Source organism: Ochlerotatus camptorhynchus, unplaced genomic scaffold (assembly GCF_037179485.1).
Source record: "Ochlerotatus camptorhynchus isolate MF236.1 unplaced genomic scaffold, CSIRO-AGI_Acam_v1.1 ptg000450l, whole genome shotgun sequence".
Taxonomy (NCBI): domain Eukaryota; kingdom Metazoa; phylum Arthropoda; class Insecta; order Diptera; family Culicidae; genus Ochlerotatus; species Ochlerotatus camptorhynchus.
The window spans coordinates 314,063-334,562 of NW_027040936.1; the positions used below are offsets into that span (position 1 = coordinate 314,063).

General features: G+C 41.7%; 1 pseudogene; it reads left to right on the forward strand.

Moving 5' to 3' along the window:
- The first annotated feature begins 7,470 nt into the window (after positions 1-7,470).
- On the forward strand, positions 7,471-17,575 carry LOC135711985 (uncharacterized; annotated as a pseudogene).
- The last annotated feature ends 2,925 nt before the right edge of the window (positions 17,576-20,500 follow it).

Below are 20,500 nucleotides of genomic sequence, written 5' to 3' on the forward strand. Positions count from 1 at the left end.
TGGACACTTGTTTGAGAGGTTGGAATGAGCTTCCAGAGAAGTCGGAAGAACCTGTTATGGCAAGTCGGCAGGACTCTTGGGATAAATGGAAAATCGTTAGAATTTCCCGGAGGAAGTCTGGGAAAATACTCACTGATGATGTCGGAAGAAGCTGCTAAGGAAGTTGGAAGAAGCTGCCATAAAACAGTAGAGTAGCCTTAGAAACATACTATAAAATCAGTTCCTTTCGAGAGAGCAGAGAGTGCGATAGTGTTTGCGATAATCTGCGATATTTTCTGGTTTTCTTTGTTCGATGCGGTCAATTGCTTCCCGTTTGCTCGTATCTTGGTCAGTGCCTTTTGTTGTCACCGTTGGAAGAAAAACAAAATCAAAATTGTGGAAGCGAAGAATACACTTGATTTTGCCTGACTCCAATAGCACGTTTTGTGAAGACACTGGATGGGAATTCCGTTGAAATGGGAGCAACGTACTGGATTGCAAAGGGGAAGACACTCTTCATTAAGTTCAACACGGAAAAATCAGTATGCAGTATGCTTTGCTTATTGACCCGGAGCAATTATTTTCAATTATGCTGATGAGTAGACAGTTGAGGTTAGCTTAGGTTACGTTACTTTAGAGACTTTAAAACAGTTGAGGTACGCATATCAACTGCGGGAGGCAACAATCAATGCGTGCGAGTGTACGATCTACCACCAGAGGGCCCGTATCATGACGTTGCGGTGGTTCTAGGGAAATAGGCTAAGTTAAAAGTATCTTACGGGATACATATGGGCCTTGACTTGCACACAGGTGTGCGAGGTGTTTATATGAACTTAAAGAAGGAGATTCCGTCGAATAGGGAACACGATCTGTAACGAGATCAAGAATAAGTGTTTCTAGCGTAAGATTGAATTCCTGCCACAAGTGGAACGTCCGGAAGCAACCGGGAAAAGGCAAAACAAAAACAGGATCAAGAGCACATCGGTAGCAGTGCTTACGCTGGTATGCAGGCCTGTTATGGTGGTTACTCATGGATAATCCACGAGTAGTCAGCTCCGATAACCAATTTGTTTTATTTCATCAAAACTAACTGGGCACAGAGATATTGATCTTCCATAAAAGCTGACCACGCCAAATGATGAAACGGAAAAACCTGATTTGCATGAAACTTTCCATTATTCTTTGTTACGGACAATCATTCACATTTTTGTAAAAAGTCAGCCATTTGGATTTCACATTTAAAAAAACGGTAGCTGACATTTTTAAATAAATCATAGCACGAAAACGTCACATCTGATCGAAATGAAGACTGAGACAAAGTTGTCGTTTACTGTTGAACACTTAAATTAAAAAGCTTGCTAACAAGAAGTTGAAAAATATGACCAAAAGTTGGTGTTCAACGGTTTTCGTAAATTTTCATGTATCCATGGTTTTAAATTCTCCTAAAGTTTGCATTTTTCTAAACAATTTTTACTCAAAATTGCATAACCAAATTGCTGTGTATATGTTCCCAAGAAAGACTTTTCAAAATTTTTGTCTCAGACGACATTTCGTTCAGAAGTGAAGTTTTCGTGCTACAATGCGTTAAAAAATGTTAAAGATGCCGTTTTGAAAAAAAAAATCGATATCTTAACAAAAATATAAATGATTACCCATAACAAACATACAAAATAAGATATGAAATATAGGGGACCTGCTTCTAATGTTGGCCTATGGATCTAAAGATTGGACTCATGAATAAAAATCAACTGCTCTTCAATTTTTCTTAGAATAATGCGTCATTATTTAAGTGGCTTTTAGCGAAGACAACATATCAAGAAGACTGGACGAACGCTATGCGACAGGTACAGTAGCGTCATCTGCCGCTCAATGGTAAATGCTTCGAACGAATTTGATAGCAAAGATTACATCCTCAAAAGAAAGGTTTGTGTAATTGCTCATTTTTCTATACGTTGCTTCCACCTTTACTCAAGCGCAGCGCTACTGTATTTGTCGCTTATATTCTGGCAAAGTTGCCAGTCTTCTTGATATGAAGTCTTCGCTTTTAGCCAAGGGCTAGTTAATCATATCCCTGAGGGGCCTCCCTTAGCACAGTTGGTAAAGGCGCTGCTACAAAGCCAGACCATGCTGGATATGGCTGGGTTCGAATCCCGGTCCGGTCTAGGAATTTTCGGGGTTTGAAAATTTCTCGACGTCCCTGGGCATAGGGTATAATTGTATTTACCACACAATTATACTGATTTAAAAATAGTACCGACATCGAAAGCTCTCAATTAATAACTGTGAAAGTGCGGCTAGAACACTAAGTTGAGAGCGCGCAATAAGCTAATATGCAATAAGCAATAAGCTTGAAATGCGTAGAAGAAGAAGAAGAAGAATAAGAAGAAGAAGATACAAATCTAATGACCCCGGGATCCATTTCCCAGGCACAACTTCGAGCTCATATTTATAAAATGTCTATGAGTGTTTTCAAAAAAAAAAAAAAAAAAAAAAATAGCGCTGTGTTCTAGGATCAGTTCTATGAATTGACCACCTTTAAGAATGCTGCCCAGGGTCCATTTTCTGGTCATAACTCCAAATTCATTCTGATAAGACGCCAATGAGTGGTATTGAAAAAACGGACCTCTAGGCTCAGTTTCAATAACTGAACACTTTTACCGTTGTTCCGGATTTTCCTGGTGGACCATCTCGTGGTTCCAAGGGTCCATTTTCCGGTCACAACTCCCATTTTATTCTGATGAGACATCTATGAGTGACTTCGAAAAATCAGAATCTTCCGGTGAACCATTTTGTGGTGCCCAGCAGGGTTGCTTCTACTCACTTGCTATAAAAAAATATTTTTTGGAGTTATGCAATCATTAGATGTTATAATGATATGTTGTACTAGTAAGTAACAAGAAGAGGGTGTAAGGTATGTGTTTGACTCATAAAACCTGTCAATTTCGCTTTCAGAGCGTCACAATAAGCGATCTTATGATTCGTGAGCGTTCACTCAGAGTGAGCGCTCACGAGTCGTAAAATCGCTGATTGTGACGCACTGAAAGCAATATTGACAGATTTTATATGTCAAACATATACTTCATGACCTCTTCTTGTAACTTACAAGTACTTATTAGCATTATACTATTTCATGATTTCGTAATTCCGAAAAACATTTTTTTATAGCAAGTGAGTGGAAGTAACCCTGGTGCCCAGGGTTAATATTCCGGTAACAACTCTGAATTCATGATCACTTTTACGTATGTTCTGGATCTACTGGTGAACCATACCGTGGTCCCCAGGGTTCATATTCCAGTCACAACTCCGAATTAATTATGATATGAGTGGTTTATAAAGATCCGCGTAGCTATAGGATCAGTTTCCGGATGTTCCGGATCTTCCTGCCGACCATTACGTGATCCCTATGGTCCATATTCCGACCACAATTCCGAATTTATTCTGATAAAACGTTAATGAGTGGTTAAAAAAAACCATGGAGCCCTAGTATCAGTTTCATTAATTGACCACTTTTACGGATGTTCCGGATTTACCGGTGAATCATACCGTGGTCCTTAGGGTTAATATTCCGGTCGCAAATCTGAATTCGTTCTGATAAGACGTCTATGAATGGTTTCGAAAAAAAAACCTCGAAGCTACAGGATCAGTTTCATTACTTTGGCACTTTTACGGATGTTCCGTATCTTCTATTGAACCAACCCGTAGTCCCCAGCGTCCATATTCCGTTCACAATATCGAATTCATTCTGATAAGACTTCTATGCGTGGTTTCAAAAAATTCGCGGAGCTCTAGGATCAGTTTAATTAATTGACCACTTTTAAGGATGTTCCGGATCTTCCAGTGGACCATCCTGTAGTCCCCAGAGTCCAAATTCCGGTCATACCTCCGAATTAATTGTAATATGACATCTATGAACAGTGTCGAAAAAAACACGGAGCTCTAGGATCAGTTTCATTAATTGACCACTTGTAAGAATGATTCGGATCTTCCGGAGGATCATCCACTGGTGCCCAGGGTCCAATCTCAACTCCGAATTCTTTCTGATAAAACGTTTATGAGTTGTTTTGAATAAAATACGGAGCTTTAGGATCATTTTCATGAATTGACCGCTTTTACTTATGTTCCGGATCTTTCGGTGGACCTTCATATAGTCCCCAAAGTCTAAACTCTGGTGATAACTCTGAATTAATTGTAATTAGACGTCTATGAGTGGTTTCGAAAAAAAAAAACGCGGAGTTCTAGGATCAGTTTTATGACTAGACCACTTTCACGGATGTTCCGGTTCTGCCGATGAACCATCCCGTGGTCCAAAGAGTGCATATTCCGGTCACAAATCCGAATTCATTCTTATAAGACGTCTATGAGCGGTTTAGAAAAAAAATTGTCACTTTTACGGATGTTTCGGATCTTTTGGTTGACCATCACGTAGTCCCTAGGGTCCATATTCCGATCACAACTCCGAATTCTTTCTGACAAAACGTTTATGAGTGGTTTTGAAAAAAATACAGAGCTCTAGGATCAGTTTCATGAATTGACTACTTTTACTTATGTTCCGGATCTTCCGGTTGACCATCCTGTAGTCCCCAGAGTCCAAATTCTGGAAATAACTCTGAATTAATTGTAATTAGACGTCTATGAGCGGTTTCGGAATAACACGGAGCTCTAGGATCAGTTAAATTAATTTGCCACTTTTACGGATGTTCCGGATCTTCTATTGGACTATCCAGTAGTCCCCAGCATCCAAATTCCGTTCACAACATCGAATCTTCCGGTGGACCATTCTGTAGTCCAAATTCCAGACATAACTCCAAGTTAATTGTAATGTCACGTCTATGTGTGGTTTCGAAAAAAAAAAACACGGAGCTCTAGGATCAGTTTCATGAATTTACCACTTTTACCGTTGTTCCGGATCTTCCGGTGGACCATCCTGTAGTCCCCAGAGTTCAAATTCCGGTCATACCTCCGAATAAATTGTAATAAGACGTCTATGAACGGTGTCGAAAAAAACACGGAGCTACAGGATCAGTTACATGAATTGACCACTTTTATGGATGTTCCGGGTCTTCCAGACTTGTGCTTTACGGACGCAATTTTTTTTTTAAAGGTGGCCATCAGGAAGTTATCTCTTCAAATTTCCCTACAATAAGTGTTTGTTTCCAATTAGCTCTAATTCCATATGCTACGTGTACACTGGAGTCGCTTTTTACGCGGATTTCGGAATTTACGCGGTTTATTTTTACGCGGATTTCGGAATTTACGCGGTTTACACCGATTATTTGTATCAAAATGGGTTTTTTGGAATCGGGGTGATGTCTAGAGGCTGAAAATTGATATCCGACGCCAGTTTCAAATCCAATATTTCGGCTTCCGGTTTCATAGAAAGTGGGGAATACTGTCAAATACCCATCAATATGGGTATTTTTGGAATCGGGGTGATGTCTAGAGGCCGAAAATTGATATCCGACGCCATTTTGAAAGCCAATATGGCGGCTTCCGGTTGCATAAAAAGTGAGAAATATTGTCAAATACCCATAACTATGGGTATTTTTGGAATCGCGGTAATGTCCAGAGGTCAAAACTTGATATTTGATGCCAGTTTCAAATTCAAGATGGCGGCTTCCGGTTTCATAGAAAGTGGGAAATACTATTAAATACCCATCATTATGGGTATTTTTGGAATCGGGGCAATGTCCAGAGGCCGAAAATTGATATCTGACGCCATTTTGAAATCCAAGATGGTGGCTTCCGGTTTCAGAAGAAGTGTCAAATACCCTACAATATGTGTATTTTTGGAACGGGGACGACGTGTAGATGCCAAAAGTAGATGTCTGACGCCATTTCGGAATCTAATATGGCGGTCAAAGGTTCAAAATAAGTGCCAAATATTCTACAATATGGGTATTTTCGGAATGGGGACGACCGGTAAATGCCGAAAATTGATATTCGACACCATTTTGAGATTCAAGATGGTGACCATCGGGTTCAGAAAAAGTGCCAAATCATCTGCAATATGGGTATTTTCAGAACGGGGACGACATGTAGAGGCTGAAAATCGATGTCCGACGCCTAATTGGAATCCAAATGGTGGCCATTGGTTTACAAAACCAGTGAAATACCTAAAATATTGGTATGGTGGCCACCTGTGTTAGAAAAATTGTAAAGTATTATACGATATATAGTCGCTATCCTGAATTCCAAAATGACGTCGGAGCATCAATTTTTGGCATCTAAACGTTATCCTCATTCCAAAAATACCCATATTGTAGGGTCACTTTCTGAACCCAAATAGTCGCAATATTGGATTCCAAAATGGCGTCGGACATCAAGTTTTGTCATCTACACATCGTTTCCGTTCCGAAAATACCTTCAAAATGACATCAGATATCAATTTCTGGCTTCCAGACATCACCCCGATTCTAAAAATACCCATATTTATGAGTATTTGACAGTATTTCAATCAGTACCAATTTTCTCCATCTACCGGTCGTCCCCTTTCCGAAAATACCCTTATTGTAGAGTATTTAGCACTTATTTGTAACCTTTGACTGCCATATTACATTCCGAAATGGCGTCAGACATCTATTTTTGGCATCTACACGTCGTCCCCGTTCAGAAAACACCCATGTTGTAGGGTATTTGACACTTCTTCTGAAACCGGAAGCCGCCATCTTGGATTTAAAAATGGCGTCAGATATCAATTTTCGGTCTCTGGACATTGCCCCGATTCCAAAAATACCCATATTGATGAGTATTTGATAGTATTTCCCACTTTCTTTGAAACTGGAAACTGCCCCGTCAGATACCAATTTTTTTATCTCTGGACATCACCCCGATTCCAAAAATACCCATATTGATGGACTGGAAACCGCCATCTTGTATTTAAAAATGGCGTATGATATCAATTTCCGGCTTCTGGACAGCACTCCGATTCCAAAAATACCATATGTATGGGTATTTGACAGTATTTCCCGCTTTTTATGAAACTGGAAGCCGCTATCTTGGATTCCAAAATGGCGTCGGATATCAATATTTGGCCTCTGGACATCATCCCGATTATAAAAGTAGTCATATTGAAAGGTATCCGGATAATTTTAACTCGGTTATTATCCCTTTTTAAAATTGTCCGGATAGGGATCAGAATGTTTTATCGAAGTCGATGAGGTTCAAGTTGGTTTTATATCGGACAACCAGTGTTGGGAAAATATCAAAAAATCAAACTTCACCTTCACCCAAGATTTTCGTAGATTAAAATCAAAAAGCAATCAACTACGGTTCATTTTGCAAGCTGAGATATCGCAGTTCGGGATATTAATGTCGGGCCACCACTAAACCGGCCCACGGCCCGACGTTCAGTCGCGACAATGTGGTTTGACGTGTTAATGTCAAAGTTCTGTCATTACTGTTGTCACCAGGTGGATTTGCAAATAATGTTTTTTTTTGTTAACTTGATCCCATCGCACAAGATTTTTGATTAAAAATTGTCCTCTATTTAATATGAAGCCAAACACAAAATCTAACATAATTATTCAGAATATTCGTGGTCATCACGCCAGCAGTAACACCATAGAGGTAACTCTAAGACTAGTAGGTCCCGAAGAAACTTGCTCAACTTTTTGGCTCAGCTCTGGTACTATCTTCGGTCCCAAGCTAATTGATGCACCCCTTGAAACATAGGAAAATCTACGAACCCCTCATTTTATCTGTCAAACTTTCATAGCGAATCAAAACAAACATCGTGTAGTAATAGAATTTTGACTAGAATGGGATACGTTAATCGATTTGCTTGGGACCAATAGGCTAGTCAAGTAGTGATTCAATTTAAAATCGTTAGTTTCGTATTGATTGTTGGTAACACGATTTATCATGCGCTTTACGGCCATTATTTTCTCGGGATATCGAAGAAGGATTTTGGTATCATTTATAGAAAATGCCGATCAACTATTTACGAGTGGTTCTTCAAGTACGAGCGAGATGGAATTTTCCGAAGGAAGCAGCGCCTGCAAGTGTTTAAACAATTCAGCACCGATATGCGTGATTGGCTTGTCAACCTATATCAAAACGAGCCTTTCTTGTTTTTGGATGAAACGAAACAGCGATTCCAACAGCGATTTCTGTTATCGATAAGCGTGTCATCTATTTGTACAATATTGCATGAATCTGGATTGACCTTGAAGACTATCGAAAGAAGGGCTATCCCGAGGGGGACGACTCTATCTACGATGCAGGAAATATTGTGTTTTGCTGTGGCTAGCTCCGCGTACGCTGAATAGATAGAAAAAAGATTTATCACGATTACGAAGATTTCCTGCAAAAAGATGATGCGCGATGCAAGTAGATGCGAGAAATAAAAGGAGATTTTTCAAAGATTTATTGGCTAGTGTGAGATTTTTTGAGCATCTAGAATTGAGATTTAGCTGTGTCGCCCCCCTCGGGCTATCCAGATCAGAGAGGATGATATAGTCCGGTTTGTTAAGGAAATGCTTGCAGTTCCATGGGACTTGTTTAGCCTGGTTTTTCTGGACGAAGTTAGTATTGACAATAAGGATATGTTGCACAAAAAAGTCTACGGAGTAGTTGGGCAGGAACTTATTTATCGCGGGGGTAGAAACAACAATCAATACGAAACTAACGATTTCAAATTGGCTCACTACTTCACTAGCCTATTGGTCCCAAGCAAACGATTAACGTACCCCATTCTAGCCGAAATTCTACTACTACACAATGTTTGTTTTGATTCGCTATGAAAGTTTGACAGATAAAATGAGGGGTTAGTGGATTTTCCCATGTTTCGAGGGGTGAATCGATTAGCTTGGGACCGAAGAGAGTACCAGAGATGAGCCAACAAGTTGAGCACGTTATTTCGGGACCTTCTTGTCTTAGAGTTACCTCTATGGTAGAAAGCTTAGGGTTTCTTTCTTATGTTTTCTAGGAATAAATGGTATGCTAGATAGTTTCTGGACGGAAGGGACATTCAACCGGCAAATTTTTTTTCAGATGTTGTCGAAACTTTGCTATAAATAATCCCCATGTACAACGGTATCCTGGGTTTCACTCTATTTGGGCTTTGGATGGCGCTCGCATCCATTGCGACGCCAATATAATAAGATATTTTCGCTCTATTGGCATCATTCCGATATTCCTACCACCATATTGCTCATTTTTTAACCCTCGAGATTATCTTTGGCTTAATTAAGGCGTACCTTAGAAGGAATTACCGAGAGATTGGCTCCATTTTGTGCAGCTATGAGTGCATTCAAAGTCTATGAGTGTAAGCAGATATTCGAAAACTGTGGATACTTACCTGGGGTCGTTTTTCTTGCAGAAAAAGGTCTAGACCAACCGTTTTTTGCATGTAAACCCATACTTTCTTCAGTTCCTCGACTGTCTTCACTACCTTAGGTCGTTTAAGAAGGTGCTGTTTCATAATCGCCCAGTACTTCTCGATGGGGCGGAGCTCCGGAGTGTTGGGAGGGTTGAACATTTTCGGCACGAAATTGACCTTATTGTCCGCATACCACTTCAGCACGTCCTTGGAGTAGTGGCATGAGGCCAAATCCGGCCAGAAGATTGTTGGGACGTTGTGGGCCTTCAGGAGAGGAAGCAGCCGCTTCTGGAGGCACTCTTTTATGTACACCTGTCCGTTCATCGTGTCCTGGGTCACGAAAGGTGCACTCCGCTTCCCGCACGTGCAGATGGCTTGCCAAACCAGGAATTTCTTCGCAAATTTGGACATCTTCTGAGTGCGGACATGCTCCGGAACGCTGAACTTATCCTTGGCCGTGAAAAACAGGTTGCCGGGGATCTGTTTGAAGTCGGCCTTCACATATGTTTCGTCGTCCATGATGCAGCATTCAACTTTCGTCAGCATGTTGAGGTACAACTTCCTGGCACGGGTTTTGGCGGACTTGTTCTGCTTCTCGTCGCGATTAGGGGCCTTTTGTACCTTGAACGTTCGAAGCCCAGCCTTAGTTTTGGCCTTCTGGACAAAACTTCGGCTTAGGTGCAGCTTCTTAGCCACATCCCTAACGGAGGCGTTCGGATTTCGGTTGAAGGCCCCAACTACGCGGTTGTGATATTTGGTGTTGTACGGAATACTTTTTCCTTCACTTCTGGGCTTCCGATCGGTGGTCAACCGTTCCTCGAACCGCTTAATCACTCGCGACACCGTGGAATTCGCGATTCCCAACGTTTTAGCGATGGAACGATGCGAGAGATCCTTGTTCTCGTGATGAATGCGCAAGATTTTATCACGCACGAGCTGTTCTTTCGACTCCATTTCCGCGAGTTTTGATCACAGGACTTTAAAACTTGCAGGATGTAAATAATGCACTATGAACTAAATCCACCCAAATTTTCATTAAATTCTACCCAACGGTTAAAAAGTTAGAGCAATTTCATAGTGTGGAAATTTCATCGTGGACACCCTTTATCCATTGTTTTAAATTCTCCTAAAGTTTGCATTTTTCTAAACAAATTTTATTAAAAGTGAAGGTATACTATTTAAGAAATTTGAGTTTTTAACACTTTTTTGTGATTTTTACTCAAAATTGCATAACCAAATTGCTGTGTATATGTTCCCAAGAAAGACTTTTCAAATTTTTTGTCTCAGACGACATTTCGTTCAGAAGTGAAGTTTTCGTGCTACAATGCGTTGAAAAATGTTAAAGATGCCGTTTTGAAAAAAAAAAAATCGATATCTTAACAAAAATATAAATGATTGCCCATAACAAACATACAAAATAAGATATGAAATATAGGGGACCTGCTTCTAATGTTGGCCTATGGATCTAAAGATTGGGCTCATGAATAAAAATCAGTGGCTTTTAGCGAAGACAACATATCAAGAAGACTGGACGAACGCTATGCGACAGGTACAGTAGCGTCATCTGCCGCTCAATGGTAAATGCTTCGAACGAATTTGATAGCAAAGATTACATCCTCAAAAGAAAGGTTTGTGTAATTGCTCATTTTTCTATACGTTGCTTCCACCTTTACTCAAGCGCAGCGCTACTGTATTTGTCGCTTATATTCTGGCAAAGTTGCCAGTCTTCTTGATATGAAGTCTTCGCTTTTAGCCAAGGACTAGTTAATCATATCCCTGAGGGGCCTCCCTTAGCACAGTTGGTAAAGGCGCTGCTACAAAGCCAAACCATGCTGGAGATGGCTGGGTGCGAATCCCAGTCCGGTCTAGGTCATGAATTGACCACCTTTAAGAATGATTCGGATCTTCCGGAGGACCATCCACTGGTGTCCAGGGTTCATTTTCTGGCCATAACTCCAAATTCATTCTGATAAGACGCCAATGAGTGGTATTGAAAAAAAGGACCTCTAGGCTCAGTTTCAATAACTGAACACTTTAATGGATGTTCCGGATCTTCCTGGTGGACCATCTCGTGGTTCCAAGGGTCCATTTTCCGGTCACAACTCCCATTTTATTCTGATGAGACATCTATGAGTGACTTCGAAAAATCAGAATCTTCCGGTGAACCATTCCGTGGTCCCCAGGGTTAATATTCCGGTAACAACTTTGAATTCATGATCACTTTTACGGATTTTCTGGATCTACTGGTGAACCATACCGTGGTACCCAGGGTTCATATTCCAGTCACAACTCCGAATTAATTCTGATATGAGTGGTTTCTAAAGATCCGCGGAGCTATAGGATCAGTTTCTTTAATTTGCCCCATTTACGGATGTTCCGGATCTTTCTGCTGACCATTACGTGGTCCCCATGGTCCATATTCCAACCACAATTCCGTATTTATTCTGATAAAACGTTAATGAGTGGTTAAAAAAAAAACATTGGCCACTTTTACGGATGTTCCGGATTTACCGGTGAATCATTCGTGGTCCTTAGGGTTAATATTCCGGTCGCAAATCCGATTTCATTCTGATAAGACGTCTATGAGTGGTTTCGAAAAATTCGCGGAGCTCTAGGATCAGTTTCATTAATTGACCACTTTAAGGGATGTTCCGGATCTTCCAGTGGACCATCCTGTAGTCCAAATTCCAGACATAACTCCAAGTTAGTTATAATATCACGTCTATGAGCGGTTTAAAAAAAACACGGAGCGGTAGGATCAGTTTCATGAATTTACCACTTTTACCGTTGTTCCGGATCTTCCGGTGGACCATTCTGTAGTCCCTAGAGTCCAAATTCTTATCATAACTCTGAATTAGTTGTAATTAGACGTCTATGAGCGGTTTTGAAAAACAAACACGGAGATCTAGAATCAGTTTTATCAATAGCCGGTTCTACCGATGAACCATCCCGTGATCCACAGAGTTCATATTCCGGTCACATAGCCGAATTCATTCTGATAAGACGTCTATGAGCGGCTTAGAAAAAAACACGGAGCTACAGGATTAGTTTAATTAACTTGCCACTTTTACGGATGTTCCGGATCTTCTATTGGACCATCCTCCCAGCGTCCATATTCCGTTCACAACTTCGAATTCATTCTGATAAGACGTCTATGAGAGATTTCAAAAAATTCGCAGAAGCTCTAGGATCAGTTTCATTAATTGACCACTTTTAAGGATGTTCCGGAACCCTTTTAAGGGTTGGTTAAGCTTGAGTTTTAAAATTTTTGATAACCTACCTACTTAACCTAAACAAAACGTGCCAGATCCCTGATGATCTGCTGATCGGATCGCCTAAAGCAATCTCTGAACCTTTCCCGTTCTGAACAGTTCTCCGTAACTCCAGCGTCTTAAGACTATCTAGGCGATGGATCATCCTGTAGTCCAAATTCCGGACATAAGTCCAAGTTAATTGTAATATGACGTCAAAAAGGAATCAAAAATATTTCCAAATGACAAAATGACAAGCGATGAACGAACCGAATAATAAAGCTATGTCAGAAGTGGAAAGCAATAATGATATAATCTTCTACGTTCTTTTTCATGACAAGCAGCCCGTGCGACACAACTCACTCGGGGCGGTAGAAGGAAACGAGCAAATTGTTGGCAAGCTGCTTCACGAAGTAAAGCCGAAGATGATACACGTGCAAGCACCACACGGGCAAAAATATTGTCAATGCTCAAAAGTATTGACAACCATATTGATGTAAATATTGACGACGGAAATATTGATGAACATATTGACATAAAATTAGAAAAGTTTAATTTCATGTTTCAATATTGATGAATCTACGCGAAACTGCACAAGTGCATGCGACACCTAGGTTTGAAATCCAAAACCACAAAAAAAAAATATTCCATACGATTTGACAGCTAGCAAAACGTAATTCGACAGTGAGCATTCATAAGGGCGTATACGCGATGATCGATTCTCTTCATCGATTTTCTCTTTTGTTAATAACTCGCTAGATTTGACGTTTGTCGGTGCGTTTGCTGTTGCTTTTGATAGCCAACCCAACAAACAATTTGAGTTGATTAACAGCTGAAAAGGATATTTTTTAGCTGAAGAAACTTATTTTTGCCTGAAAAAGCTCTTATTCAACATTCAATGTTTGTTGGGAATACAACCTGTTACAACTCTACATTGAACAAATTCTACAAAACTGTTTCGCTTGGCTGTAGCAATGCAAAGAGAAAACCGATGAAGAGAATCGATCATCGCGTATACGCCCTTCTGCATGCTCACTGTCGAATTATCATTTTCACATCATTTCCATCTGCTGGCCGAATAGGAATAGGAATCTTGACTGTACATCAATATCAAAGTGAAAAAAGAAAATGTATGCAACCGGTATCGCATCGCACCGAGCTCAATTACCGACGTGGAAGTAAATGCACATAAATCCCCAAATTTATCTCAAATCACCTGGTATTTAGCATTCACGCCTCGTACCTGCCACCAGCACATCGTTTCGGGTAATCAGTCATCCAAGGTAAAACACAACCAGCTTTTCCCAGACTGCGAAAACCGCCGAAAATAAATCAACCCAAGCCAAAATGAATTCAATTATTCGCTCCCTCCCTGCCTGCCGTCCCCTCGTCCTGTGATGCTGATGCTAAAACAGTACACGACCAGCGTTGCCAGCGTGTGTGTGTGTATGTAGGGATGTGGGGGGATAATATTGAAGCTCGTTACAATTTTTTTCTCGACACCCCCAACGCTTCTTCGTCGCAAGGCCAGGTGGTAAATTTACGAGAAATAATATGCTAAATGTTTCAGTGCATGTACCCGGCGCGGCGGCCGCCCACATGCACTGCATACGTTTCAGAACGGCGGCGGTTTGGCGTCCTCGTCGATATAGGCACAGGTAATGAGATTTTTATTCATACGGCCACATGGACCAGCAAGTCTTTGAGGGGGCTGGAATCATTAGAATCTGAGCCAGGAACGGAAATTGAATAACTCTCTTGTAAGCACCTGTGCTCTCGGAGGTGGCATTCCATTAATACGTCGCAGAATTGAATTACTTTTATTGGCTTTCACCTTCAGTTTGAAGCACATCCACCTTGGTGGATGATCGATCCAAGCTGAGCCAGCCCACGACGAAGAAGTCGTTTAGAAAAAGACGGGTGGCAATCCGTATCATTTCGACTGAAATCTAATAAAGCTCAGCTTCGAAATGTTTTCAAATGTGTGTCGTCATACATGTAGGTGTAGGAGATTCTACGCCATGAAGCTCGTAAGCGACAGCTCTCACAGCTTGAGATAACAATCCAATTGCCGATGCAGGTGGTTGGGTGGCAAATCTCATTTGAAACCACACCTTCTTCTCCGATTGGGTGTGGGGGCGGCTGGTGGTCCATTCCACTCGTACACAGCCAGCCAACCAGCAGGTAGATACTGGGAAGAACTGCACAAAAGTAAATGATAAATCTTTTCAAGTTTAACCAGCTTTTCGTTGCTCATTTCCTTCTTTCTTTGAATAGACTTTGAATGAAAGCAAAAGAGAAGGTAGGTACCTACCAACCAATAGAACGAGCTGAGGACTTTCGAAGGCACTTGAAAGAAACAAGTGTGGGGGAAAGGAGGGATGAAATCGAGAGTACACACTTGACAATCCGGAACCGGAACTTGCAAAAGTGGTTGACCGAGTGACATTCGTTTGATAATGATGGACGAGAGGACGACTGTTGCATTCGTCAGGTGGTTGAAGCGGAGATTTGTGGATGGCTCTTCTACTGCTTGCTATTGTCTCTATCTTTTGTTTGGATTGTGAGCCATAGCAACTGAATAATTTCAACCGCAGCTACTGCGTTGGACAGTGATTTGTTGAACGGGATGGATGAGTGCAGTGATTGAAAGGGGCATGCCATGGAATACCTACTGAGTTTTACAGCATCTAGACGTGACCGGTTTGTTTTATTGTTCTAGTATGACGATTGCGTTTCGTGACAATTTCCAGAATACCCTTTTAAGGGTTTGTTAAGTTTGAGTTTTAAAATTTTTGATGGCATACCTACTTAACCTAAACCTAACGTGTCAGATCCCTGATGATCTGCTGATCGGATTGCCTACAGCAATCTCTGAACCTTTCGATCGTTGCAGTTCTCCGTAACTCCAGCGTCTGAAGAACATCCAGGCGATGGACCGTAGAGTTTCGAGTGCGTGGAGGACAGTCGAGGATCATTCTCAGGATCTTGTATTGGACCCTGTGTAGTTTGAGGTGATGGCAATCCGCGGTACTCTTCCAGATTGGACCCCGTATTATTTGCTTTTATAGACAGCAAGCTTGTTTCTCAGAGACAGAGTGGTTCTCCTGTTGATGAGCGGTTATAGGGATCTCATCAGGATGTTGCATATGGTTTTCGTTTTTTCAACGTGTTCCATGAAAAGCAGCAACTACCTCTTTGGACCATTCTACCACTGTGCCATTCAAGCTGATCTCAGACGGAACAAGTCTGGGAGATTTGGAATGACGAAAGATGATGACCTGGATCTTCACCACGTTTATACGGATCTTCCAGCTGTTTAAATAATCAGACAGGACGTCCAGTCCAGAGATGATGGATGTGTCATCTGCGAATAGGGACAATGATCCACCATCAGGGAGAGTCGGAATATCGGAGGTGAACAGGTTGAACAAGATGGGTCCAAGGATGCTTCCTTGTGGAACACCCGCACCGAGGTTGAGGGCATCACAAGAAAGATTGGAAGACCGTATTGCTGCAATTTGTAGACCAGGCCATCGTGGCTGGTCGAACGCTTTTTCAACGTCCGTCAACTTGTTCCGTTTGAGAATGTTTGTCACCCGAATCAGCTGGTGAACAGTTGAGTCGAAGCCAAACTGTTCCTCGAGCAACAAGTTGTTTTCATCGGCAGATGCCAGGAGTCGGTGGTACTGCCCTTTCGAACAGCGTAGATAACCCCAAATGAAGGCTGATAGGTCGGTAACTTGAAGGAGAAGATGGATCTTTCCCAGGCTTCCGGATGGGGTTGACTTTAGCTGACTTCCAGCACGAGTGGAAGTAACTAAGTCTAAGACACTGATTAAAAATCAGTGCCAGTTGGCTGAAGAATCTGAAACTCAAGTGTTTGAGTTCTAGATTAAGAAATCAGCCGTAATCTCGGATTCCACAAGAAAATTGTTGGGAATTTGATGGCGGTTGGCTGCATTTTCAGCAACGGCAGTAGCTTATGGACTAGCAATGTTCAGTCCGAGATTATGAGAGCTGACGAAGTGTTGACCTATAGCATCGGCCATCTTTTCAGGGGTTGATTCAACGGCACAAGTGGTGGAATGGGCCTTGCCTTGATTTTTGTTAGTTTCCAGAAGGGCTTGGCACAATCTGGGAGTGAACGCAACCTGCCACTAAAGTCTTCATTTCTGAGGTCGACTATCCTGGCTTGAATAATGTCTGTTGGGCCGTCAAGGCGGTCAGTCCAGTGCGTTGGTACTGCCTACGGTATGGCGTTACGGAGTCTTATAATGTCTTTAGTGGGTCCATCAAGGTTCAGAGTATTGCTCACCTGTCTGGAAACTGGCACGTGTTGGGGGTTTCCGGATGTTCCTCGTAGTCGACAGCAGTTTCAACGCAGCTAACGCGATAGTAGTTATGCCGGGATGCTTGTGACCTGTTAGCAGAGAAGCCTAGTTCGGCCACCACCGGATAGTGGTCCGAGTTCAGCTCCTGGTAGGCCACAGGTTGTGAAGATGTCGATGGTTGCATGAAATCCGAACCGACTCAGCCGGGTGGGAGTGTCCGAGGTCCAGAAGGTTTAATGCGCCTCTTGCAGGTCCTCGTTCGGAATGGTGCCGTTTCAATTGCGCCGACAGTTGCCCCAAGCTTGGTGTTTGGCATTTTGGCACCCGTACCTTCGGGTGAGCTTGATTATGTCTTTCCGGAGGGCCGCTGTCGACCCGTCTTTGTTGTTGGTTTGCTTGGGGCAGTAGGTCGCGATGATGGTGATTGGCTCACCTCAATCCCGATGGCTTGGATTGTTTTCAGCTGGAAGCTTGGTAGCAGCCGGCAATTGATGTACCGAAAGTCGGGAAGGAAGACGTTCAGCTCGGACTTCAAGTGCGTATCGGTGATGATAGCGATGTCTATACTACGCTCGTTGAGCAAGAGCAAGAATCTGCTCGGTTCTAGTCCTGCAGGAGCGCTGTATGATGATTGCTTCTTCCATGATGGTAATGAGTTCCTTTGTTGTGAGCAGATCTTCGTTTTCCTTTGATGGTGGGATATCCATGAGATAACAGTTCTGTAGCGGGCGTCATTCTGGTAGACGTTCGCCAAATCCTGTATAAAATTACTCAAGTGGAAGATATGCCTTTACCGTTTTCATAATGCTACTCGGGCAATGCTACAACCTAGAAATCAGTCGCTGTTGGCTGGCGGCCACATATCCTTCGCTCAGAACGGAAGATGTTCCTGCAACCCCTTCTGAGTGCGGTTCGAGGTGTGGCACGGAGCCCCATCTTGTTGAAATACAACACTTGGCTTCGGACCGTACTGTTCTTTGATCCACGGAAGAACATACTTATTTAAAATCCCGATGTAGACCTCCGCGTTGACCTTGTCGCCTTCTGGAATGAACACCGGGTCCATTTTATTGCCATCGGAAGCCACCAATCCAAACACCATAACGCTAGCAGGATGCTCGTGGGCCACGTCTTTTACCGGAAGAGAACTAATATACCGGTCGGTTCTGGCATTTGATACGGGATTGACGGTAAACATGCTCTCGTCGGTGAACAGGATTTCTGGATTTTTTCGCTTAAAGAAGTTCAAGATTTTCTTGCATCGTTCGACTCGTAGCTCCCGGATGCGGTTGGTAATCATGTGAGTTTTTTTCCGTGCCCTTGACTTCGCCCCGCACTCTTCCTTTACGATCTTCCGTGCCGTAAAGTCACTGATCCCGTGTTCCTTTGCCATTTTACTTATTGAACGCACTGGATTCACCCGAATCTTCCTTTTGATAGCAGCGTTAACCCTCGGAACCCGAGCTGACCTCGGACGACCTGTGGCCACCTTCGCGGATAGTTGTCCTTTCTTTTCTCGGTCTAAAACACTTTTGACGGTCCACCGGGACACTCCCAGGGCGATTGAAATGTCTTTTTGCGACATTTGCAAGTGGGATACGCTGCCACTTCGTCATGGTGCAACTGTCAAACTAAGTAAATCATTTTCTTTTATACACAGCCTACTACGGTAAGAGCTATAGGTTACATGCATGCCAGCGTTGCCAGAATGTTTTAAAGCTTATCGGTATCAAGGGTTTTAAAAAATCGGTATTTATCGGTATTTCCTATTTTAATTAATTTTATATTTTTGCCGTTTTTGAAAGCGAAAATTTTAACTTTTTGACTATGATCGGAAAAGGAAGAAAACTCCAGAGAATGCTTGAATTAGCTTCTGGAGGAAGCTGAAAACAACATCCAGAGAAAGAAGAAAGAAGCTCTCCTGGAGGAAATTTGAGGAAAGTTCCGAGAGAACTCGGAAAAACATCCGCGGAACTTCCAAGACATAAATTGAGAAACTTCTGGCGAAAATTTAAAGAAACTTTCAGAAAAAAGTCGGATTTCTCATTCAAAGGAAGACAGAAAAGTTTTGGAAATCGGAAATAAATTCCAGAAGTAGCCATTTCCAGGAGAAGCCAGAAGAAACTCGGAAAAACTTCCAAAAGAAGTAAAAAAAGCAGCTGGACAAAATTCCAGAACTAGACGAATGAAATTTCTGGGAGAAGTTCACTTGAACTTCCTGGAGGAGATCTAATCTAATCTAATCTAATCTAATCTAACGCCAAGTTTAATTGAACTTCCTGGAGGAGACGGAAGCCAGAGCGCTTACGGAACAGTCGAAGGAAACAAGGATATAATTCCGGAAGAAAGAGCTCTTGAGGAATGTTCTAATGATCCAGAAAATTTTCCAAATGGTCATAAAACATCCCTGAAGACCCCGCAATGTTCCTGAAGTTTTTGGAACATTCCTGAAATGTCCTTAGGAATATTCCATATTTCCTCGGGATGTTTTGGAGTACTCTGATCATCTTTGAAATACTTGAAACTTCCCTGATTATAATGAGACTACCGGAATATTTGAAGGTCTCTATACTTTCTTGAAGATTACGAAATTTCTTAAGCGCTCTCACAATTTTCTTGAATTTATTGTAACATCAGCATTGAAGTTCTCTGATCTTCCCGATTTTCCTAATTTCTAAAAGTGATCGACGCTGCCATTAATAAGCACGAAACTTCCCATTTAATGTTCTCAAAATGTGCTAATGTTCGCCTAACTTCCCTTACGTTTCTTACATTTGCATGATCCGCTCGGAAGTTTTCGGAAATTGCCTGAGTTTCTCAGAACTCCTTTAAAATTTACGATTTCCTTGAAATTTATTGATCTGATCTGATTGTCCTGGTGTTGTCGGAGCTTCCTAAAGTTCTCTTAATTCTCCTGAAACTAATGGAACTGTTCAGAAAACCATTAAATTTTCCAGAAGTTCTTTGGACTTGTGAAGTATCCAAAATATTTATGATGTTCCGTTAAGTTCACTGGTATTCGCTGGACCGGGTTTTAGAATTTTAACAGAAATTGTTAAAACAGTCTGGACTTTTCTGAAGTTTCCACAGTGGATCCGCAATCAAAATCTAGAAGCATCCCTGAAGTTCCGGGAAGAATCATTCAAGCGAAGGCTGAAGAAGCTTCCAAGGGAAGTCATAAATAAAAAATTGCAGAGGAAAGTTGGAAGAAAATCCAGAAAGTTAAATAATGTTTAAAAAGTATTTCCCGATTCCCCCGGAATTACCAGGAAGAGCCATCGACAGTTTATCGATTCACGGAATGCAAAAACGGCGAGGAAGTTGAAACATTAATCGAAAGAGTATCTATACGACATTTTTAAAGATGATTTTTTTTTAGAATTTTAAAGACTCAAAAAATTTGAGATATTCAAAAACATACAAGTCTCACATAATAATTTTCTCCGAAATTCTTAGCGCGGGCAGGCAATAATAATTTTGATTATTAAAAAAAAAAAATCGGTATGAATCGGTATAACACCTCAAAAATCGGTATTCTGAGGAACCTTATCTGTATATCTGTATCTAGTTCGGAAATCGGTATAAATACCGACAAATCGGTATATCTGGCAACGCTG